Raw genomic sequence first — 26658 nt, 5'->3', positions numbered from 1 at the left:
AAGATGTTCTGGGTCACCCTGGTCCACATTTGGTCGATATCTCGAAAACGCCTTCACATATACAACTAAGGGCTACTCCCTTTTAAAACCCTCATTAATACTTTTAATTTGATACCCATAAAGTACAAACACATTCTAGAGTCACCCTTGGTCCACCCTTACTGCGATATCTCGAAAAGGCGTTCACCTATAGAACTAATTCCCACTACGTTTTAAATAATCATTAACACCTTTCATTTGATACACATGTCATACAAACACATTCCAGGGTTTCCCTAGGTTCAGTTTGGTAAATGGTGATTTTCTTTTATTTTGTCTCCAAAGCTCTCAGCTGAGTATGTAAGGTTCGGTTACACCCGAACTAAGCCTTCCTCACTTGTTACGTTTAAATTTAGTATACTGGATTTCTGTACCCGGAATATCGAACGATAACCAAGTCCACTTTTCGATAGAAATAATTTTGAAGTGTAAAAAATTGGATATTTCATTACAAATGACCGATAAAGTGACAAAACTTTATATGTGGGCCGTGTGTTGTAGGCCTACTACTATGTTCAAACAGAAAAATAAATTGAGGTAATTTTGATTTAAATTGAGTGGTGTTCATACAACTGAATTTAGCTTACACAATAGTAATGTGATAGCTGGTTGGCTCATCTCTACAGCAACAACATGCCTTTGTTCAGACTGTAAAAATGTGCGTGTTGGTATTCGGCGAATGGAATGGAATGAAAACAAAAACTTCGAAATTTTTGTGTGTTTTAAGAAGATTTGTTCAATGTTTTGGTTCATTTTGAGTTTGCCATGCTCTTAACCCTACTCCAGTCACTATATGACAAATTGCGTAATATTGCCCAAATGGTATAAATTGCCAATTTTTTGTGTGTTTGTACATAGTATACGGTTTTTTCTTCTCACTTGTGTTCGAAAAAATGCACTCTAGTAATACTATGTACAAACATACACCAAATTGGCAATTTATACAATTTGGGAAGTTTATTACTCAATTTATCATATAATAAATTGTAGTAATAAATTCCCAATTTAAAAAAAAATTGCGTAATAAATTGTCTCAAACTGCAAAAGCAACATTGTAAAGTGTGTTTATTGAGTAGATTTAAACGTCAGTTACGCATGACCCAACTACATATATGGTTGGCTCAGCTCGTCAGCTGATTTCATTTCTTTCATTTCACTGGAGTAGGGATTATGGAAAGAAGATGGCAAACTCAAAATAAAACCAAAACACTGAACACATTTTCTTACAACACACAAAAATTTCAAAGTTTTATTTTCATTCCATTCCATTGGCCTAATACCAACACGCACATTTTGACAGTCTGCTGTAGAGATGAGTCAACCAGCAATCAAATTACTATTGTGTACGCTAAATTGAGTTGTATGAATACCACTCAGTTTAGATCGAAATTGACTCAATTTGTTTTTCTGTTTGAACATAGTATAAAAATATCTAAGTATGTAATATTTCAAAAGCAGCATTTCTTTTTGAATGAATTCGCTCTAAAATTTATACTTATGGGTCTTTCCGTAAAAGTGTCAACCAACAAGTAATGAGGTTAATTTAGATGAAGATAAAGATGTCTATAAGAAATGTGAGCTCGAATCGAACCATGAATCCTTTATCAATAGGCTGTTAAAACAAAAACAATTGATGCCTATCGAAAATATTGGTCCCATTATAAGTTTAATGGAGTATACTAAGTTACAAAGCAGTAAGTTGTAAAGCAGTATTACCAATGCATATAGTACGGGTTAGTACATCGACGACCTTTTTCTTAGAGATAGGTAATATAAACAAGATATTATTAGTCTTAAGACAAAGACCATTACTATTGGCCCAGTTCTGCACGCATGATATGTCATTATTTACTTTGACACAAAGTGTGCTTAGATTCGCGAAACTACCAGATAAATACATTTGTATATCATCTGCATACGCATGCATGCGCATGTGCTTACACACTGAAAAACTGTCGTTTAAAAAAATACTAAATAATAATGACCCAAGAATTGGACTTTTTTTCATACCCGACAGCTCATTCCTGTGTTGACAAATCGGACCCTTCCAGTTAAATAATTTTCCATTGGCATCAAGGCGCTTTTAGTAAATCCGAAATATAGCTGTAGCTTATAACAGAGCAGCTCGTGGCCGACAGAGTCGAAAGCTTTTGAAAAATCTAGTAAGTAGAGCAGGGTGACCTGGTTATTATCAAAGGGTATTCGGATATCATCTATTACTTTTAGTAATGCAGTTGCACAACTGTGATTGACTCTAAAACCCGACTGGTATGGTGAAAGTAGATTATGCCTCGAAATATGTGAGTTGATTTGATCTGCTAGCAGTCTTTCAAAAATTTAGGTAGTACTGGAAGAATGCTTATGGCTCGATAATCAGTGACTGAGCTCGCACACACTTTTTTAGGAACAGGCTTAACTATGGCACACTTCCACGACTCAGGAAAGCAAGATGTCGTAATGCAATAGTGTGTAAGGGTATTCAACACAAATGGTAAAATAATTTTTATAAGTACATTCAGTAACCGCAGAGAATTCGAATGGACTTCCAGAGAAACGCAAGTCATCGGTTTAACGGCCGAGCGGAAGGACATACGGTTGACTGTGTATAAAAACTGGGCGTGGCTTGGACCGATTTCGCCCATTTTCACAGAAAACAGTTATCGTCATAGAATCTATGTCCCTACCAAATTTCACAAGGATTGTTCGACTTATGGCATTAAAACTATTCTAGACGAATCAAATGAAAAAGGGCGGAGCCACGCCCCTTTTGAAAATTTCTTTTATGTTTGTATTTTGTTGCACCATATTATTACTGGAGTTGAATGTTGACATAATTTACTTATATACTGTAAAGATATTAAATTTTTTGTTAAAATTTGACTTAAAAAAAAAAATTTTTTAAAGTGGGCGTGTTCGTCATCCGATTTTGCTAATTTTTATTTAGCACACATATAGTAATAGGAGTAACGTGCCTACCAAATTTCATAATGATATCTTCAACGACTGCCAAATTACAGCTTGCAAAACTTTTAAATTACCTTCTTTTAAAAGTGGGCGGTGCCACGCCCATTGTCCAAAATTTTTTTTATTTTCTATTTGGCGTCATAAGTTCAACGCACCTACCAAGTTTCATCGCTTTATCCGTCTATGGTAATGAATTATCGCACTTTTTCGGTTTGTCGAAATTTTCGATATCGAAAAAGTGGGCGTGGTTGTAGTCCGATTTCGTTCATTTTAAATAGCGATCAGAGCTGAGCGCCCAGGAATCTACATGCCAAATTTCCTCAAGATACCTCAAAATTTACTCAAGTTATCGTGTTTACGGACGGACGGACGGACATGGCTAAATGAATTTCTTTTTTCGCTCAGATCATTTTGATATATAGAAATCTATATCTATCTCGATTAGTTTATGGCGTTACGTATTACCGTTATTCGAACAGAGTTAATATACTCTGTGAGCTCTGATCAGCTGAGTATAAAAATTATCCGGATGTAAAGATTTAACTCATCCACGTCCGTCCATTATGACGACAACTTAACCAAAAAATAAGAAACATATTTTTTCACTCAGCTGAGCAGAGCTCACAGAGTATATTAACTTTGTTCGCATAACGGTAATCCGTAACGGCATAAACTAATCGAGATAGATATAGACTTCTATATATCAAAATGATCTGGGTGAAAAAAGAAACTCATTTAGCCATGTCCGTCCGTCCGTCCGTCCGTCTGTAAACACGATAACTTGAGTAAATTTTGAGGTATCTTGATGAAATTTGGTATGTAGGTCCCTGGGCGCTCATTTCAGATCGCTATTTAAAATGAACGAAATCGGACTACAACCACGCCCACTTTTTCGATATCGAAAATTTCGACAAACAGAAAAAGGGCGATAATTCATTATCAAAGACGGATAAAGCGATGAAACTTGGTAGGTGCGTTGACCTTATGATGCAAAATAGAAAATTAGAAAAATTTGGACAATGGCCCACTTTTAAAAGAAGGTAATTTAAAAGTTTTGCAAGCTGTAATTTGGCAGTCGTTGAAAATATCATGATGAAATTTGGTAGACACGTTACTCCTATTACTATATGTGTGCTAAATAAAAATTTGCGAAATCGGATGACGAACACGCCCACTTTGAAAAAAATTTATTTTTTTTAAGTCAAATTTTAACAAAAAATTTAATATCTTTACAGTATAAAAGTAAATAATGTCAACATTCGACTCCAGTAATGATATGGAGCAACTAAATACAAAGATAAAAGAAAATTTCAAAATGGGCGTTACTCCGCCCTTTTTCATTTAATTCGTCTAGAATACTTTTAATGCCATAAGTCGAACAAAAATTTACCAAACCTTGTGAAATTTTGTAGGGACATAGATTCTATGACGATAACTGTTTTCTGTGAAAATGGGCGAAATTGGTTGAAGCCACGCCCAGTTTTTATACACAGTCAACCGTCTGTCCTTCCGCTCGGTCGTTAACACGATAACTTGCGCAAAAAACGATATATCTTAACTAAACTTAGTTCACGTACTTATCTGAAGTCACTTTATCTTGGTATAAAATATGGCCGAAATCCGACTATGACCACGCCCACTTTTCCGATATCGAAAATTACGAAAAATGAAAAAAATGCCATAATTCTGTACCAAATATGAAAAAAGAGATGAAACATGGTAATTGGATTGGTTTATTGACGCCAAGTATAACTCTAGAAAAAACTTTGTAAAATGGGTGTGACACCTACCATATTAAGTAGAAGAAAATGAAAAAGTTCTGCAGGGCGAAATCAAAAGCCCGTGGAATCTTGGCAGGAATACTGTTCGTGGTATGACATTTATAAATAAATTAGCGGTACGCGACAGAAGATGTTCTGGGTCACCCTGGTCCACATTTGGTCGATATCTCGAAAACGCCTTCACATATACAACTAAGGGCTACTCCCTTTTAAAACCCTCATTAATACTTTTAATTTGATACCGATATCGTACAAACACATTCTAGAGTCACCCTTGGTCCACCCTTATTGCGATATCTCGAAAAGGCGTTCACCTATAGAACTAAGGCCCACTACGTTTTAAATAATCATTAACACCTTTCATTTGATACACATGTCATACAAACACATTCCAGGGTTACCCTAGGTTCAGTTTGGTAAATGGTGATTTTCCCTTATTTTGTCTCCAAAGCTCTCAGCTGAGTATGTAAGGTTCGGTTACACCCGATCTTAGCCTTCCTTACTTGTTACGTTTAAATTTAGTATACTGGATTTCTGTACCCGGAATATCGAACGATAACCAAGTCCACTTTTCGATAGAAATAATTTTGAAGTGTAAAAAATTGGATATTTCATTACAAATGACCGATAAAGTGACAAAACTTGATACGTGGGCCGTGTGTTGTAGGCCTACTACTATGTCCCAACAGAAAAATAAATTGAGGTAATTTTGATTTAAATTGAGTGGTGTTCATACAACTGAGTTTAGCTTACACAATAGCTGGTTGGCTCATCTCTACAGCAACAACATGCCTTTGTTCAGACTTTAAAAATGTGCGTGTTGGTATTCGGCGAATGGAATGGAATGAAAACAAAAAACTTCGAAATTTTTGTGTGTTTTAAGAAAATTTTTTCAATGTTTTAGTTCATTTTGAGTTTGCCATGCTCTTATCCCTACTCCAGTCACTATATGACAAATTGCGTAATAAATTGCCCAAATGGTATAAATTGCCAATTTGTTGTGTGTTTGTACATATTATACGGTTTTTTCTTCTCACTTGTGTTCGAAAAAGTGCACTCGAGTAATACTATGTACAAATATACACCAAATTGGCAATTTATACAATTTGGGAAATTTATTACTCAATTTATCATATAATAAATTGTACTAATAAATTACCAATTTAAAAAAAAATTGCGTAATAAATTGTCTCAAACTGCAAAAGCAACCTTGTAAAGTGTGTTTATTGAGTAGATTTAAACGTCAGTTACGCATGACTCAACTACATATATGGTTGGCTCAGCTCGTCAGCTGATTTTATTTCTTTCATTTCACTGGAGTAGGGATTATGAAAAGAAGATGGCAAACTCAAAATGAAACCAAAACACTGAACACATTTTCTTACAACACACAAAAATTTCAAATTTTTATGTTTTCATTCCATTCCATTGGCCTAATACCAACACGCACATTTTGATAATCTGAACAAAGGTATGTTATTGCTGTAGAGATGAGCCAACCAGCAATCAAATTACTATTGTGTACGCTAAATTGAGTTGTATGAATACCACTCAGTTTAGATCGAAATTGCCTCAATTTGTTTTTCTGTTTGAACATAGTATAAAAATATCTAAGTATGTAATATTTCAAAAGCAGCATTTCTTTTTGAATGAATTTGCTCTAAAATTTATACTTATGGGTCTTTCCGTAAAAGTGTCAACCAACAAGTAATGAGGTTAATTTTGATGAAGATAAAGATGTCTATAAGAAATGTGAGCTCGAATCGAACCTTGAATCCTTTATCAATAGGCTGTTAAAACAAAAACAATTGATGCCTATCGAAAATATTGGTCCTATTATAAGGTTAATGGAGTATACTAAGTTACAAAGCAGTAAGTTGTAAAGCAGTATTACCAATACAATGTTAGTACATCGACGACCTTTTTCTTAGAGATAGGTAATATAAACAAGATATTATTAGTATTAAGGCAAAGACCATTACTATTGGCCCAGTTCTGCACGCATGATATGTTATTATTTACCTTGACACAAAGTGTGCTTAGGTTCGCGAAACTACCAGATAAATGCATTTGTATATCATCTGCATACGCATGCATGCGCATGTGCTTACACACTGAAAAAATGTCGTTTAAAAAAATACTAAATAATAAGGACCCAAGAATTGGGCTTTTTTTTCATACTCGACACCTCACTTCCTGTGTTGACAAATCGGACTCTTCCAGTTAAATAATTTCCCATTGACATCAAGGCGCTTTTAGTAAATCCGAAATATAGCTGTAGCTTATAACAGAGCAGCTCGTGGCCGACAGAGTCGAAAGCTTTTGCAAAGTCTAGTAAGCAGAGCAGGGTGAGCTGGTTATTATCAAAGGGTATTCGGATATCATCTATTACTTTTAGTAATGCAATTGCACAACTGTGATTGGCTCTAAACCCCGACTGGTATGGTGAAAGTAGATTATGCCTCGAAATATGTGAGTTGATTTGATCTGCTAGCAGTCTTTCAAAAACTTAGATAATACTGGAAGAATGCTTATGGCTCGATAATCAGTGACTGAGCTCGCACACACTTTTTTAGGAACAGGCTTAACTATGGCACACTTCCACGACTCAGGAAAGCAAGATGTCGTAATGCAATAGTGTGTAAGGGTATTCAACACAAATGGTAAAATAATTTTTATAAGTACATTCAGTAACCGCAGAGAATTCGAATGGACTTCCAGAGAAACGCACAGAGCCATTTGGAACAAAATTACCAAAGTCAACACCGACCACTAAACTATTCACAAACCCATCATTAATGGTAACTGCATTCAAAGTAGAATCTGGCCTTTTGTTTCCATATATTCCAAGGCTCTTTAAATTACGCCAAAGATATTTAGGAGGTAATGAGAGATTTAGCCCTGAGGTGAAGAACTTACATTTTTCGTTTCTTATAATCCTAGTAGCAGTATTTCTAGCGGTTCTGTAGGCCTGCCATGCTACATCAGTTTTAATCCTCCCCCACGATTTGCATGCCTTATTGTGCGCCTTAAGTGCAGAAATAACTTGGATGTTATACCAGGGACAGGACCTATTTGTAGGATTGCTACAGCGAGTGGAGACATGCTTGTTATAGGCATCTAGAATCTTATTATTAAGAAACTCAAGTTTTTCATTGGTATTAACGAGGCGCCAACATTCGCTAAAATCAACATGGGAGAAATCGGAGTACAAAGCATTGTTGTCAAGAGAACGAAAATCTCAAAATAAAAGAGCTATTTGCGTCACAGCTGTCAAAATTAAAGTCAAAGGAACAAAAGATAAGGTCATGGTCTGATAGAAATGGTACCTGGTCAAATTTTAAAACAACAGCTAAGGCAGAAACAATAAAATAATCAAGTAGACTAGGACAACAATTTATACCAAACCTTGAAGGTATATCCCGATCGACCACACTAATACTAGGTTCAAACACACACCAAATTGGCACTTTATACTATTTAGGCAATTTATTACGCAATTTGTCATATAATAAATTGTAATAATAAATTGCCAATTTAAAAAAAATTGCGTAATAAATTGTTTCAAACTGCAAATGCAACATTGTAAAGTGTGTTTATTGAGTATATTTAAACGTCAGTTACGCATGGCTAAACTATATGGTTGGCTCATCTCATCAGCTGATTTTATGTCTTTCATTTCACTGGAGTAGGGATTGTCAAAAGAAGATGGCAAACTCAAAATGAAACCAAAACTTTGAACACATTTTCTTACAACACACAAAAATTTCAAAGTTATATGTTTTCATTCCATTTCATTCGCCTAATAATGTGCGTGTTTATTTTGACATTCTGAACAAAGGTATGTTCTTGCTGTAGAGATGAGCCAACCAGCTATCAAATTACCATTGTGCAAGCTAAATCGAGTTGTATGAACAGCACTCAATTCAAATCGAAATTTCCTAAATTTATTTTTCTGTTTGAACATAGTATAAGACCAGGACCACAGAAGTTATTCAATAGACTGGAGCTATACGAGTGACGAAAGAGGATATTAACATTAAAGTCGCCACAAACAATAATACTATCATAACCTACAATGTACGAGGACAGAGAAGAAAGTAACAAGTCATGACTATTAGTTTTATGGGGACTGTAAACACATGACACAAGGAACTTGGTAGAAGCATCACGTAACTCAACAAACAAAAACTCTGTACCGGGGCCCACAGACTTGCAAATAGGCTTCATATTAATATATTTTATACAATAATTTCCAACGCCTCCACCCTTTTTACCCACTCTATCATTACGAACCAGATTATAGTTGCTTATTTTGAAGTGCCTGTCATCAAGATCTTCAGAAAACCAAGTCTCTGAAACACATATTGTTCGGCCGGGGTGCGTGTGTATGCGGGTGTATGCGCAAATAAATAAGAGAAGACGATAATTTCTCGTTATAATATATGCGTTTTATTATGTTGAATTAAGAAATAAAAGGATTACAATATTACCTTAGTTTATTGTGGTCAAGACGGCAGAGATCGTTGGCGGCAGATGCGTGCTGTACGGCTGTTGAAATCGAAGAGGCCGGTTGTATAGCAAACTACAACCGTTGACCCGCAAAATCCTCCGTTTTGGAGGGGAAAGGCACCCACACATCAACCCCGACATGCATATGCATGAGTGCTGACAAAAAGCACACATACACGTGCATGTACATGCATGCACATGCATGAGGGTGATGGTGTGGGTGGTTATAAGTAAAGTCGGGTATCGAGTATCGATTTGCAGAGTTGCATTGGGGGGATCGCAATCAGATGCGGAAAAGTTAGGCATCCTGCCTAAACATGCCGGCCCCCCTTGCGATACGCAACATCGTTTTCCGCCAATGACCTCCGCTGAAACGAGAAAAATGAATATAAGACTTACACACTAAACTTAATCTAAATGAGGAGTTCGTCTGCGACGCAAAATGGCTGGGAATCCTTTCCGACTTGCTTAGCCTGCTACCTGAGCTAAGATGAAAAAATTAGCGGTTATGAACAGTTAGAAGTGAATATTTCTTGCCATTGGTTTATACGTAACTCTAATATATAAAGGTTCAGAACGTGATATATGTATAATCGGTGGCCAGAACGGCTGGACGAAGAGGCCGAGGTCTCCGTTCCAGACTTGCGGTTTTTTTTTTTTGGTTGGACGAAGAGGCAGAGGTCTCCGTTCCAGACTCGAGGGTTTGAGGTTTTTCTGGGTTGGACGGCTCGAAGGACCAAATGTTCGGCCGGAGTGCGTGTGCTCCTGGAGGTAGGTCGGCGCACCGGGGTCGATCTCAATAAGCGGGTGTATGCGCAAATAAATAAGAGAAGACGAGAATTTCTCGTTATAATAGATGCGTTTTATTATGTAGAATTAAGAAATAAAAGGATTACAATATTACCTTAGTTTATTGTGGTCAAAACGGCAGAGATCGTTGGCGGCAGATGCGTGCTGTACGGCTGTTGAAATCCAACAGGCCGGTTGTATAGCAAGCTACAACCGTTGACCCGCAAAATCCTCCGTTTTGGAGGGGAAAGGCACCCACACATCAACCCCGACATGCATATGCATGAGTGCTGACAAAAAGCACACATACACGTGCATGTACATGCATGCACATGCATGAGGGTGATGGTGTGTGTGGTTATAAGTTAAATCGAGTATCGAATATCGATTTGCAGAGTTGCATTGGGGGGATCGCAATCAGATGCGGAAAAGTTAGGCATCCTGCCTAAACACATATAACGTCAACATTCGAGTTTCCAAACACATACCTTACAAAATCTACATATCTTCTCAGCATTCGAGCTTCTGGAGCTAAAATGTACAACACTAAAACCATTCCCACGCTGACATAAAACATTTACCATAGCAATACTATTATCGCCCGCACCATTCAAATTGCTCCTTAGCACCATAATGTATGCAAACAAAAGTAAAAATAAGACAAACATACAAAGTTACATCAACGAAAGTAGTCAAAGACGAGAAACATATATAAGTAAAAGAGTTTGAAGAGATTTAAGCGGACCATTTTAACAGAGCCGGCCACACAAATACTAAAACAATTGCATAAGTGTGTGTAAAAATTGAGTGACAACTCCCCACAGTGTGCTAAAAGAAAATGTGAACTGTGAAGTTCGAAATTAAAAAGGACTCTGGTTATTTGGTTTCAAGCTAATCCTAACAATACTTACTTATATTCATATAAATAAGAACGCGGAGGTCGAGCTCGCCAGATAAAACTTTTTTATAAAAGAAGGTATGATGTTTCTTGGGCAACTGGCAAACGTGTGGAGGTCCAGCCAAATATCTTTAAAAACGAAGCTTCGACTGTTTAATTCGAATGTTAAATCAGTACTGTTTTATGCTTGCGAGACGTGGAAAAGCTCAACTTCAATTCAGAAACGTCTACAAGTTTTTATTAATAAATGTCTGCGCCGAATCCTGAAAATTCGATAGCCGGAAAGAATTTCAAATGACGACTTATGGTCTAGAACAAATCAACCTAAGGCTACCACAGAAATAACCAAGCGTAAATGGTCGTGGATTGGTCACACTCTCAGAAGACCTCCAGTAAATATAGCCAGACAAACATTGCGATGGAATCCACAAGGAAGCCGACGACCTGGTACACCTGCGAAAACTTGGCGCAGAACTGTGGATAAAGAACTCGAAGACGCAGGATATACGTGGAATGACATCACAAGAACTGCTCCTAACAGAATAAGATTTAAGTCGGTGGTCGAGGCCCTGTGCTCCAATAGGAGTTGAGGAGGATGATGATGATGATGATGATGATGTTTCTTCAATGCAAAATTTACTTAAAAAATCACTTTATCATCAAGAAAGAACTATAAAATAAAGTAAATATAAAAGTAGAAATATATATTTTCAAAACATAAAGTTATTCAATAAAAAAAATGTATAAAAATTAATAAAACTAAGTAGAACGTATAAAAAGTTACTTATATTAAATTGTCAATATATATTAATAATTAATTAATTATTATTAATTATTAATATTTAAATTGTCAATATTAATATGTATGTTCAAAGGAACTTAATAATACTAACTAAAACGTATTAAAAGTCAATTTAACATTGCAGCATATTGTTTTAATTATGTGCCCAAAAAGTAGCATGGACTTTTCCTTTTGCATTCACTGTTGATTTTAGTGAGTGACCAGCGAAAGCAAACGATCGTTATCGCACATCGTTAGTGTCTGTGTGAAAATACGAACTCAAATTGCACAATGTGCAACTTTTGGCCGGCTCTGATTTTAACACAAGGCGTTGGTGTTATATGTACATATGTATGTATGAGGTTATATCATATATATAATACTTCTATATCAATACTTTCCTATCTTCCTAATGTGCAAATTTTCTGTCAATCATTATTTGCTGAAACTGTGCAAATGTACCCTGCTAACCATGGCTAACCACATTTTGCTATTTTCACCTCAAAAACCAACACTATCTCAATTTCTTTTTGGACACAACTAACACCAACTCACATTTGTGGGACATTTATCATAATTGTGGTAAATCTCTAAGATGTGCGAATGAAACAGTAGTATGATGTAGGAATGTAACAATAAGATACTAAAGATTTCGCCACTATTTATGTAAATTTTTTAAGCAAAACGCGTCTCATTGCGAAAGAATTTAATAAAAATGAATTTTACAAGTGTTCAAGTGAGTAAGAACATTAAAAATAAAAAAAAAAATATAACAGAAAAGTTTGCGACATTATTTTAGCGCAATAATTCGGGATTCGCTAAAGAAAAACGGGCGAACGTTCAAAAAAAAAATTTCCAGCTTTCATCAGCCACAAAAGGGCTTCCCCAAGACGCCACTTCCACGTTGGATTATCCGAGGTAAGTAAATGTTTAGGTATTTTAGTATAACTAACTTTTTTGTTGTTGTAGCAGTGCAAGTTTGGAAATATATTGCAGAACTTACCCTTATTATGAAGATACCAAATCAGTGTTACATATTATGGACCTGACAGGGATCAGGAATATTGTTTGGTGTCGTCATAATATTAATGATTCTGAGTAAATGCGGGTATTATGGTGATAGCCAAATTAGTTGAAGTTTTGTCCGTCCAACGCAGGACTGACTTTGTTTTTCATCACCATAATATGGGTATGTAGTTATATACATACATATGTTTGATCGCACAATTTTTGCTGGTAATTCTTTTCTTTAGCACACAACTGCTAAAACTAGTCAAAATATATCGGGAGAGGTGTCAATAGAAGCGCTTTGAACTCAGAACAACGAATCTGAAAGCGGAAATTGAAAATTTTATATCTGTGCAGAGATATTTGCAGTTACCCAAAATGTATTAACGAAAACCCGTAAAATGACCCCTGCTCCCTCCGAAACCGGCGGTGTGATCCATAGAATTTTGACCTTCGGCCGCGCTTATAAAAAATTACCACCAAGGAGGTGGAATCAAAATTAAATCAGTGCAAATTCCTTTCATACATAAAATGTTTTCCTGTGAACAACAACATTACAATAATCACATGAAAAATGCCAAATTTAACTAAAAATATCTCTGCACAGATATAAAATTTTCAATTTCCGCTTTCAGATTCGTTGTTCTGAGTTCAAAGGCGCCTCTTGACACCTCCCGATATTTTTTGACTAGTTTTAGCAATTGTGAGCTAAAGAAAATTGTTTTTTTTTTTATAAAAATGTGAAATAAATAGCTATTATGTTCCGCTTCTTTAATACGGGAGGAAACGCTCGCCTTTTTATACCACCCTCGAAAGTGTTAGTCCGCTTGGGGTAACAAGCAGATACTATGGTGTCATTTGTTTATGATCTTGTTGGCAAAGAAAAAGAATGTGGACATATTTAAAGATATGTATGTTAATTAATTTAGGTAATTTTATACACTCTAAATAAATCAGTGCTACAACAACAACCAAACCCTAAATAAACGTCCAAAAATATCGGGAGATATATCAAAATATGCGTTTTGGACCCAGAAACGCGAATATAAAAACACAAATTTTGAGTCTGTGAAGAGATACTTGCAAAAGAAATTGCAACTTTTTGTGTGGTTGTTGTAATGTTGGTGTACACAGGAAATAATTTTGTGTACAAAGGGATTTTGCACGGATTAAATTTTGATTGCACCCCTTTGGGGGACCGGTCAGCGTTTATTGGACGTGTATTAAGAGTGTCATGCTTTCGTATAGAATTACCATCTTTTGAACAACCCACAATTTTTGTTTTCCGTTTTTGGATTCCCATTCTGGGTTCAAGACGCATCTTTTGATACATCTTCCGATATATTTGGACTTGTATTTATAGGTTCATGCTGTTGTATAGAATTACCTAAATTAATTCACAAACAGTATCTTTTAATATGTATGTCCACATTCTTTGTTTGTCAACAGGATCAAATAAATGACACCACAGTATTTTCTTGGGGTAACATACTTAACGCCAACACTTTCGAGGCCTCCGTATTAAATAAACGTAACATAATTTTATTTCTTTAACATTTTTATATAAAATAAACAACTTGGATTCTCTTGAAGTTGAATTGTTTGCTGCTTGCAGCTGATCGCTTTTAAATTACCATCCTCAAAAATATTGCGTTTACCCTAATAAGCCCAAAGTGTGCTTCGTGAATTATCAGGGGATTATGCGCACTTAGGCAAGGTGCACATAAGGCTACGCGTCATCCACGCGTACACGATATTTCATGTAGGTACAATTCTTCTACGCTTCAAGATATGCGTCACTACAAAAAAAAAATATTTCTAAAAAAAATAAACAAATTAATTTATACCGTATAATTGCAATTATACAAAAGTTGATTGTATATAAAATTAAAAAGGAAAGTTTTCACTATATCTTTATAGCAACAGAAGCACAGCACAAAAGTTTGTAAAAATGTGAAGCGTAGCATAATCTGATTAAGGCAAGGTGCACACGAGGCTACGCTTCATAGACGCTGAAGGCGAAATCTGTACGCTTTGATGTCGAACACATGTACTTGGATGAAGAGCTGCGTACGAGGCGTCAGCTGCATGAAAGCGACAAAGCATGAAAGTTTCATGTGTAGCTAGCCGTACAGCAATTTTGGTCGCTAGGCGTAAATACGCCTAGAAAAGAGCAAGAAGAAGATGTGGAAGATGAGGAAAATGGTAGTCTCAACAGGTATGGACCATGGGAGAATAGTGTTAGATGCGTAGTTTTCAAATTACAATTGAAGATGGTGGGTGTCATGTGGGGACACATCGCATGCAGGACATTGAGTACACTTAAACGCTAGCTTTATAACCCAAATTTTAACTTCAATGTGATCACAAGTTCCACCTAAAAGATTTCCTCAAATTATTGTAATGCAATGAAAATTTTCTGTATTAATATCTACCTCATTATCAAGTTATTTTGCTACTTGTTCGATGTGAATAAATTTATAGTGGAACTTTTGATGCAAAAGTCATGATTTGGCTGATCAAGTGTTTTTAATGACCTTAATTTTAATGTCCTTAATTTTTTGCAGGCAAGTTCAAGAAAGCCCTGGAGAAGAACGGAGAATCGACCCATGTTAAATGCAGTGAGTGACAGAGTGGTTTGGAGACTGTTTCACTTAAGGAAAGTTATTTAAATTATTGGATAAGTTGTCAGGGTAAATAATGTGAAGTTGTAGTTTTTTTAGATGGAAAGTAATTTTTTTTAGATTATCCTTAAGGAACTCTAAATGTTAACATGCATCAAAGAAATGTAATTCAATTACTTTTCTTTTGATGGAAAATTCCTTATAGCCAATTAAATATTTTTTGGAAAATATTGCGAATTTCGCAAACATTAATATGTAGTCAAAGCAAATAGTGTAAAGTTGCAAGGAAAGTATTTTTTTGGATGATCCTTAAGGAATTTTAAATGTTAAAATGCATCAAAAGAATGGCAATTCAATTACTTTTCTTTTGATGGAAAATTCCTTATAGCCAATTAAATATTGCGAAATTCGGAAACATTAATATGTAGTCAGAGCAAATAATGTAAAGTTGCAAGGAAAGTAATTTTTTTTGATGATCCTTAAGGAATTTTAAATGTTAACATGCATCAAAAGAAAGGTAATCCAATTGCTTTCATAGAGCCAATTAAATAATATTTCGAAAATTTTGCGAATTTCAGATCAAATAATGTTATGTTGGAAGTGACTTTTTCACTTAAATTCTTTATTTTTTATAGTATTGCTTCTAAAATTAATGAAGTTTAACAAAATTTTTTTATTACTGAATAGGTAACAATTCAAAAAAGGTGGTCTAAACTGTGACAAATATGCCGAAAGTGGAAGAACAAGGACGTTGGGGATTTTGTAGATGACACCATTATGTTAACCTGCGGCGTTTAAATTTGTATTTTTATTTTTAATTCAATAAAAAACTTTTCTTAAATTATTATAACTAAATTTTGAAAGTAAGAGTATATGTTAAATTCAATTGAAAGTTTAGTTTTTAAGCCAATGATAACTAAGTAAATTAAATCTATATTATAAGTAAGAAAAAATATTTATTTTAATTGATATTAGAGAAAAATTGTAAGTTTACAAACGGCGATGGTTACTAGGACATGTTTCTGAATTTCACTTCTTCATCAGCTAGCTTTTCGGGAGCTGAGCGTTGAACTCGAGTCTCCAACATTCATATCAGTGCAAGCCTTTTTAGCTGCTACGCCATATGAATGTTCCGTTGTTCGCTGTACAATTGGTCTCTAAGAGTTGCCTTTTTTTGTTTATATTCCTTTTGATCACCATGTAGGCACATACAGTCTGTATGTAGTTTATTCCTAATGGTGTGGATATGATTTTTAGGCGTGCTTTTTGAAAGCTTAGTAACATTTGTTCGGATTTTTACAGTATTTGTTTTTAATACTTCCGCTGTTACTATTATATCAATATGATCATATGTATTTAATTAGCGAGCTTTGCTCATATTGCTTAATACAATGGTTTTTGTAATTGATATTAGAGAAAAATTGTAAGTTTACAAACGGCGATGGTTACTAGGACATGTTTCTGAATTTCACTTCTTCATCAGCTAGCTTTTCGGGAGCTGAGCGTTGAACTCGAGTCTCCAACATTCATATCAGTGCAAGCCTTTTTAGCTGCTACGCCATATGAATGTTCCGTTGTTCGCTGTACAATTGGTCTCTAAGAGTTGCCTTTTTTTGTTTATATTCCTTTTGATCACCATGTAGGCACATACAGTCTGTATGTAGTTTATTCCTAATGGTGTGGATATGATTTTTAGGCGTGCTTTTTGAAAGCTTAGTAACATTTGTTCGGATTTTTACAGTATTTGTTTTTAATACTTCCGCTGTTACTATTATATCAATATGATCATATGTATTTAATTAGCGAGCTTTGCTCATATTGCTTAATACAATGGTTTTTGTAATTGATATTAGAGAAAAATTGTAAGTTTACAAACGGCGATGGTTACTAGGACATGTTTCTGAATTTCACTTCTTCATCAGCTAGCTTTTCGGGAGCTGAGCGTTGAACTCGAGTCTCCAACATTCATATCAGTGCAAGCCTTTTTAGCTGCTACGCCATATGAATGTTCCGTTGTTCGCTGTACAATTGGTCTCTAAGAGTTGCCTTTTTTTGTTTATATTCCTTTTGATCACCATGTAGGCACATACAGTCTGTATGTAGTTTATTCCTAATGGTGTGGATATGATTTTTAGGCGTGCTTTTTGAAAGCTTAGTAACATTTGTTCGGATTTTTACAGTATTTGTTTTTAATACTTCCGCTGTTACTATTATATCAATATGATCATATGTATTTAATTAGCGAGCTTTGCTCATATTGCTTAATACAATGGTTTTTGTAATTGATATTAGAGAAAAATTGTAAGTTTACAAACGGCGATGGTTACTAGGACATGTTTCTGAATTTCACTTCTTCATCAGCTAGCTTTTCGGGAGCTGAGCGTTGAACTCGAGTCTCCAACATTCATATCAGTGCAAGCCTTTTTAGCTGCTACGCCATATGAATGTTCCGTTGTTCGCTGTACAATTGGTCTCTAAGAGTTGCCTTTTTTTGTTTATATTCCTTTTGATCACCATGTAGGCACATACAGTCTGTATGTAGTTTATTCCTAATGGTGTGGATATGATTTTTAGGCGTGCTTTTTGAAAGCTTAGTAACATTTGTTCGGATTTTTACAGTATTTGTTTTTAATACTTCCGCTGTTACTATTATATCAATATGATCATATGTATTTAATTAGCGAGCTTTGCTCATATTGCTTAATACAATGGTTTTTGTAATTGATATTAGAGAAAAATTGTAAGTTTACAAACGGCGATGGTTACTAGGACATGTTTCTGAATTTCACTTCTTCATCAGCTAGCTTTTCGGGAGCTGAGCGTTGAACTCGAGTCTCCAACATTCATATCAGTGCAAGCCTTTTTAGCTGCTACGCCATATGAATGTTCCGTTGTTCGCTGTACAATTGGTCTCTAAGAGTTGCCTTTTTTTGTTTATATTCCTTTTGATCACCATGTAGGCACATACAGTCTGTATGTAGTTTATTCCTAATGGTGTGGATATGATTTTTAGGCGTGCTTTTTGAAAGCTTAGTAACATTTGTTCGGATTTTTACAGTATTTGTTTTTAATACTTCCGCTGTTACTATTATATCAATATGATCATATGTATTTAATTAGCGAGCTTTGCTCATATTGCTTAATACAATGGTTTTTGTAATTGATATTAGAGAAAAATTGTAAGTTTACAAACGGCGATGGTTACTAGGACATGTTTCTGAATTTCACTTCTTCATCAGCTAGCTTTTCGGGAGCTGAGCGTTGAACTCGAGTCTCCAACATTCATATCAGTGCAAGCCTTTTTAGCTGCTACGCCATATGAATGTTCCGTTGTTCGCTGTACAATTGGTCTCTAAGAGTTGCCTTTTTTTGTTTATATTCCTTTTGATCACCATGTAGGCACATACAGTCTGTATGTAGTTTATTCCTAATGGTGTGGATATGATTTTTAGGCGTGCTTTTTGAAAGCTTAGTAACATTTGTTCGGATTTTTACAGTATTTGTTTTTAATACTTCCGCTGTTACTATTATATCAATATGATCATATGTATTTAATTAGCGAGCTTTGCTCATATTGCTTAATACAATGGTTTTTGTAATTGATATTAGAGAAAAATTGTAAGTTTACAAACGGCGATGGTTACTAGGACATGTTTCTGAATTTCACTTCTTCATCAGCTAGCTTTTCGGGAGCTGAGCGTTGAACTCGAGTCTCCAACATTCATATCAGTGCAAGCCTTTTTAGCTGCTACGCCATATGAATGTTCCGTTGTTCGCTGTACAATTGGTCTCTAAGAGTTGCCTTTTTTTGTTTATATTCCTTTTGATCACCATGTAGGCACATACAGTCTGTATGTAGTTTATTCCTAATGGTGTGGATATGATTTTTAGGCGTGCTTTTTGAAAGCTTAGTAACATTTGTTCGGATTTTTACAGTATTTGTTTTTAATACTTCCGCTGTTACTATTATATCAATATGATCATATGTATTTAATTAGCGAGCTTTGCTCATATTGCTTAATACAATGGTTTTTGTAATTGATATTAGAGAAAAATTGTAAGTTTACAAACGGCGATGGTTACTAGGACATGTTTCTGAATTTCACTTCTTCATCAGCTAGCTTTTCGGGAGCTGAGCGTTGAACTCGAGTCTCCAACATTCATATCAGTGCAAGCCTTTTTAGCTGCTACGCCATATGAATGTTCCGTTGTTCGCTGTACAATTGGTCTCTAAGAGTTGCCTTTTTTTGTTTATATTCCTTTTGATCACCATGTAGGCACATACAGTCTGTATGTAGTTTATTCCTAATGGTGTGGATATGATTTTTAGGCGTGCTTTTTGAAAGCTTAGTAACATTTGTTCGGATTTTTACAGTATTTGTACTGTAAAAATCCGAACAAATGTTACTAAGCTTTCAAAAAGCACGCCTAAAAATCATATCCACACCATTAGGAATAAACTACATACAGACTGTATGTGCCTACATGGTGATCAAAAGGAATATAAACAAAAAAAGGCAACTCTTAGAGACCAATTGTACAGCGAACAACGGAACATTCATATGGCGTAGCAGCTAAAAAGGCTTGCACTGATATGAATGTTGGAGACTCGAGTTCAACGCTCAGCTCCCGAAAAGCTAGCTGATGAAGAAGTGAAATTCAGAAACATGTCCTAGTAACCATCGCCGTTTGTAAACTTACAATTTTTCTCTAATATCAATTACAAAAACCATTGTATTAAGCAATATGAGCAAAGCTCGCTAATTAAATACATATGATCATATTGATATAATAGTAACAGCGGAAGTATTAAAAACAAATACTGTAAAAATCCGAACAAATGTTACTAAGCTTTCAAAAAGCACGCCTAAAAAATCATATCCACACCATTAGGAATAAACTACATACAGACTGTATGTGCCTACATGGTGATCAAAAGGAATATAAACAAAAAAAGGCAACTCTTAGAGACCAATTGTACAGCGAACAACGGAACATTCATATGGCGTAGCAGCTAAAAAGGCTTGCACTGATATGAATGTTGGAGACTCGAGTTCAACGCTCAGCTCCCGAAAAGCTAGCTGATGAAGAAGTGAAATTCAGAAACATGTCCTAGTAACCATCGCCGTTTGTAAACTTACAATTTTTCTCTAATATCAATTACAAAAACCATTGTATTAAGCAATATGAGCAAAGCTCGCTAATTAAATACATATGATCATATTGATATAATAGTAACAGCGGAAGTATTAAAAACAAATACTGTAAAAATCCGAACAAATGTTACTAAGCTTTCAAAAAGCACGCCTAAAAATCATATCCACACCATTAGGAATAAACTACATACAGACTGTATGTGCCTACATGGTGATCAAAAGGAATATAAACAAAAAAAGGCAACTCTTAGAGACCAATTGTACAGCGAACAACGGAACATTCATATGGCGTAGCAGCTAAAAAGGCTTGCACTGATATGAATGTTGGAGACTCGAGTTCAACGCTCAGCTCCCGAAAAGCTAGCTGATGAAGAAGTGAAATTCAGAAACATGTCCTAGTAACCATCGCCGTTTGTAAACTTACAATTTTTCTCTAATATCAATTACAAAAACCATTGTATTAAGCAATATGAGCAAAGCTCGCTAATTAAATACATATGATCATATTGATATAATAGTAACAGCGGAAGTATTAAAAACAAATACTGTAAAAATCCGAACAAATGTTACTAAGCTTTCAAAAAGCACGCCTAAAAATCATATCCACACCATTAGGAATAAACTACATACAGACTGTATGTGCCTACATGGTGATCAAAAGGAATATAAACAAAAAAAGGCAACTCTTAGAGACCAATTGTACAGCGAACAACGGAACATTCATATGGCGTAGCAGCTAAAAAGGCTTGCACTGATATGAATGTTGGAGACTCGAGTTCAACGCTCAGCTCCCGAAAAGCTAGCTGATGAAGAAGTGAAATTCAGAAACATGTCCTAGTAACCATCGCCGTTTGTAAACTTACAATTTTTCTCTAATATCAATTACAAAAACCATTGTATTAAGCAATATGAGCAAAGCTCGCTAATTAAATACATATGATCATATTGATATAATAGTAACAGCGGAAGTATTAAAAACAAATACTGTAAAAATCCGAACAAATGTTACTAAGCTTTCAAAAAGCACGCCTAAAAATCATATCCACACCATTAGGAATAAACTACATACAGACTGTATGTGCCTACATGGTGATCAAAAGGAATATAAACAAAAAAAGGCAACTCTTAGAGACCAATTGTACAGCGAACAACGGAACATTCATATGGCGTAGCAGCTAAAAAGGCTTGCACTGATATGAATGTTGGAGACTCGAGTTCAACGCTCAGCTCCCGAAAAGCTAGCTGATGAAGAAGTGAAATTCAGAAACATGTCCTAGTAACCATCGCCGTTTGTAAACTTACAATTTTTCTCTAATATCAATTACAAAAACCATTGTATTAAGCAATATGAGCAAAGCTCGCTAATTAAATACATATGATCATATTGATATAATAGTAACAGCGGAAGTATTAAAAACAAATACTGTAAAAATCCGAACAAATGTTACTAAGCTTTCAAAAAGCACGCCTAAAAATCATATCCACACCATTAGGAATAAACTACATACAGACTGTATGTGCCTACATGGTGATCAAAAGGAATATAAACAAAAAAAGGCAACTCTTAGAGACCAATTGTACAGCGAACAACGGAACATTCATATGGCGTAGCAGCTAAAAAGGCTTGCACTGATATGAATGTTGGAGACTCGAGTTCAACGCTCAGCTCCCGAAAAGCTAGCTGATGAAGAAGTGAAATTCAGAAACATGTCCTAGTAACCATCGCCGTTTGTAAACTTACAATTTTTCTCTAATATCAATTACAAAAACCATTGTATTAAGCAATATGAGCAAAGCTCGCTAATTAAATACATATGATCATATTGATATAATAGTAACAGCGGAAGTATTAAAAACAAATACTGTAAAAATCCGAACAAATGTTACTAAGCTTTCAAAAAGCACGCCTAAAAATCATATCCACACCATTAGGAATAAACTACATACAGACTGTATGTGCCTACATGGTGATCAAAAGGAATATAAACAAAAAAAGGCAACTCTTAGAGACCAATTGTACAGCGAACAACGGAACATTCATATGGCGTAGCAGCTAAAAAGGCTTGCACTGATATGAATGTTGGAGACTCGAGTTCAACGCTCAGCTCCCGAAAAGCTAGCTGATGAAGAAGTGAAATTCAGAAACATGTCCTAGTAACCATCGCCGTTTGTAAACTTACAATTTTTCTCTAATATCAATTACAAAAACCATTGTATTAAGCAATATGAGCAAAGCTCGCTAATTAAATACATATGATCATATTGATATAATAGTAACAGCGGAAGTATTAAAAACAAATACTGTAAAAATCCGAACAAATGTTACTAAGCTTTCAAAAAGCACGCCTAAAAATCATATCCACACCATTAGGAATAAACTACATACAGACTGTATGTGCCTACATGGTGATCAAAAGGAATATAAACAAAAAAAGGCAACTCTTAGAGACCAATTGTACAGCGAACAACGGAACATTCATATGGCGTAGCAGCTAAAAAGGCTTGCACTGATATGAATGTTGGAGACTCGAGTTCAACGCTCAGCTCCCGAAAAGCTAGCTGATGAAGAAGTGAAATTCAGAAACATGTCCTAGTAACCATCGCCGTTTGTAAACTTACAATTTTTCTCTAATATCAATTACAAAAACCATTGTATTAAGCAATATGAGCAAAGCTCGCTAATTAAATACATATGATCATATTGATATAATAGTAACAGCGGAAGTATTAAAAACAAATACTGTAAAAATCCGAACAAATGTTACTAAGCTTTCAAAAAGCACGCCTAAAAATCATATCCACACCATTAGGAATAAACTACATACAGACTGTATGTGCCTACATGGTGATCAAAAGGAATATAAACAAAAAAAGGCAACTCTTAGAGACCAATTGTACAGCGAACAACGGAACATTCATATGGCGTAGCAGCTAAAAAGGCTTGCACTGATATGAATGTTGGAGACTCGAGTTCAACGCTCAGCTCCCGAAAAGCTAGCTGATGAAGAAGTGAAATTCAGAAACATGTCCTAGTAACCATCGCCGTTTGTAAACTTACAATTTTTCTCTAATATCAATTACAAAAACCATTGTATTAAGCAATATGAGCAAAGCTCGCTAATTAAATACATATGATCATATTGATATAATAGTAACAGCGGAAGTATTAAAAACAAATACTGTAAAAATCCGAACAAATGTTACTAAGCTTTCAAAAAGCACGCCTAAAAATCATATCCACACCATTAGGAATAAACTACATACAGACTGTATGTGCCTACATGGTGATCAAAAGGAATATAAACAAAAAAAGGCAACTCTTAGAGACCAATTGTACAGCGAACAACGGAACATTCATATGGCGTAGCAGCTAAAAAGGCTTGCACTGATATGAATGTTGGAGACTCGAGTTCAACGCTCAGCTCCCGAAAAGCTAGCTGATGAAGAAGTGAAATTCAGAAACATGTCCTAGTAACCATCGCCGTTTGTAAACTTACAATTTTTCTCTAATATCAATTACAAAAACCATTGTATTAAGCAATATGAGCAAAGCTCGCTAATTAAATACATATGATCATATTGATATAATAGTAACAGCGGAAGTATTAAAAACAAATACTGTAAAAATCCGAACAAATGTTACTAAGCTTTCAAAAAGCACGCCTAAAAATCATATCCACACCATTAGGAATAAACTACATACAGACTGTATGTGCCTACATGGTGATCAAAAGGAATATAAACAAAAAAAGGCAACTCTTAGAGACCAATTGTACAGCGAACAACGGAACATTCATATGGCGTAGCAGCTAAAAAGGCTTGCACTGATATGAATGTTGGAGACTCGAGTTCAACGCTCAGCTCCCGAAAAGCTAGCTGATGAAGAAGTGAAATTCAGAAACATGTCCTAGTAACCATCGCCGTTTGTAAACTTACAATTTTTCTCTAATATCAATTACAAAAACCATTGTATTAAGCAATATGAGCAAAGCTCGCTAATTAAATACATATGATCATATTGATATAATAGTAACAGCGGAAGTATTAAAAACAAATACTGTAAAAATCCGAACAAATGTTACTAAGCTTTCAAAAAGCACGCCTAAAAATCATATCCACACCATTAGGAATAAACTACATACAGACTGTATGTGCCTACATGGTGATCAAAAGGAATATAAACAAAAAAAGGCAACTCTTAGAGACCAATTGTACAGCGAACAACGGAACATTCATATGGCGTAGCAGCTAAAAAGGCTTGCACTGATATGAATGTTGGAGACTCGAGTTCAACGCTCAGCTCCCGAAAAGCTAGCTGATGAAGAAGTGAAATTCAGAAACATGTCCTAGTAACCATCGCCGTTTGTAAACTTACAATTTTTCTCTAATATCAATTACAAAAACCATTGTATTAAGCAATATGAGCAAAGCTCGCTAATTAAATACATATGATCATATTTATTTTAATTTTAAATCAAAGTCAAAACTCAAACGTAACACTAACCAAAAGAAAAATGAAATGTATTAATATAGAGATGAATGAATTAAAACGAATTTTTGTTAATATTTTTTATTGTAAATATCTAAAATATGCATATATCTAAATTATTCATATTCCCTTAAAATTTATTTGTTGTGTTTTTAAATTGAAAACCATAATTTCTTAATAAAAACAGAATGAAAAATTTTGGACATTTTGTGGGCGGTTTTTGGTTATTTTGTGTTGTTTTTGGAATTTTTTAGGTATTTTCAATTCGCATTATAGGTTATTTGATCATCGGGATGGCAACTCTGGAGCGCCTAAAGTATGCAGCCTCTTTAAAATGACATTTTGAGAGCAGTTCAGCTATTCGTTTTTGATATGGCGGTTCTGAATGAGTGCGACAGAGATGGAAGATCACACGTACACGAAATATCCCATTTCACCATGGATAATATCGGCGCCTCGCCGAACAAAATTATCCAACTTATTATCCAATTTTTTGGATATCGTCAGTATACGATTACCCGATTTTTTATCCACTCATGGTTAGCAGGGTATGTTCTGCGCATGCGCGAGCTTTGTTAGTGTTAGTGAATTGTAGTAGCGTGTGTATAAAAGTATTAAATGGGTACCAATGGGTCACTATCCCCTTTACCCAACTTTTGCATACTAATTATTATAAAATCTCAGTTTACAGTACAATTCAAGGCTTGATGTCTTTATTATTTAAGCATGTGCTGCAGCCATACAAAGTACATTATTTACATAAATAGTACAAAAAAAAAAAACAAAACAAGGCGAAGAATTCATATTTTTGAAATGAAAAAAATTCAAATATACATGTATGAAAATATACATATACATACATCCCAACAATCATTTCTTTTTAAAAAATAATTTAAAATGAATTTGCTTGAACAATCGATATATAAACGTTTTAAAAATTTTACTTATTTTGAGCTTTTTAATGAAATACATTTTTGATGAAGTAAACAAAATATGAGTACTGGGCTGGCTGCTATTGGTATTGAAATAATATCAATTTTGTAAATTACTTATACCAGCTGAAAATCTTACGACCACTAACTAGATTTGTTTTCAGTTTATTCCATTTGTTGCGCCTACGCATATTTTGTAACTGTTAATTCTGTGCATGAGAAATTCGTAGTTGCCAGTTGGCATTATTTGCTTTTTTGTCGCTTTTTGGTCACTAAGGGCTTATTTACATACGTATATCTGCGCACTCAGTACAAATCGGTAATGCTAATCTGCGGAGTTCTTAAAACAATCAAAAATTTTATAATACTAATGGAAAACAAAAGCTTACTTTTTCTTTTGGAGAACGAAATAGCCTAATGTACAATATTGATAGAAGCAAGACGGCGGCCACCGTGGTGTGATGGTAGCGTGCTCCGCCTACCACACCGTATGCCCTGGGTTCGCACCCCGGACAAAGCAACATCAAAATTTTAGAAATAAGGTTTTTCAATTAGAAGAAAATTTTTCTAAGCGGGGTCGCCCCTCGGCAGTGTTTGGCAAGCGCTCCGGGTGTATTTCTGCCTTGAAAAAGCTCTCAGTGAAAACTCATCTGCCTTGCAGATGCCGTTCGGAGTCGGCATAAAA

General features: G+C 35.1%; 1 protein-coding gene across 1 annotated transcript in view; it reads left to right on the top strand.

Annotated features, from left to right (window-relative positions):
* The window catches only part of LOC137254256 (clavesin-2), a gene marked incomplete at its 5' end in the record, with an annotated part of 360972 nt that overhangs the window by 255027 nt on the left and 79287 nt on the right, over window positions 1–26658 (top strand). The gene's annotated exons all lie outside the window — the stretch shown is intronic.

This window comes from Eurosta solidaginis, chromosome 5 (genome assembly GCF_040869045.1).
Source record: "Eurosta solidaginis isolate ZX-2024a chromosome 5, ASM4086904v1, whole genome shotgun sequence".
Taxonomy (NCBI): domain Eukaryota; kingdom Metazoa; phylum Arthropoda; class Insecta; order Diptera; family Tephritidae; genus Eurosta; species Eurosta solidaginis.
Note: the sequence above shows the minus strand (reverse complement) of the source record. Positions and strands in the feature narration are given on the sequence as shown.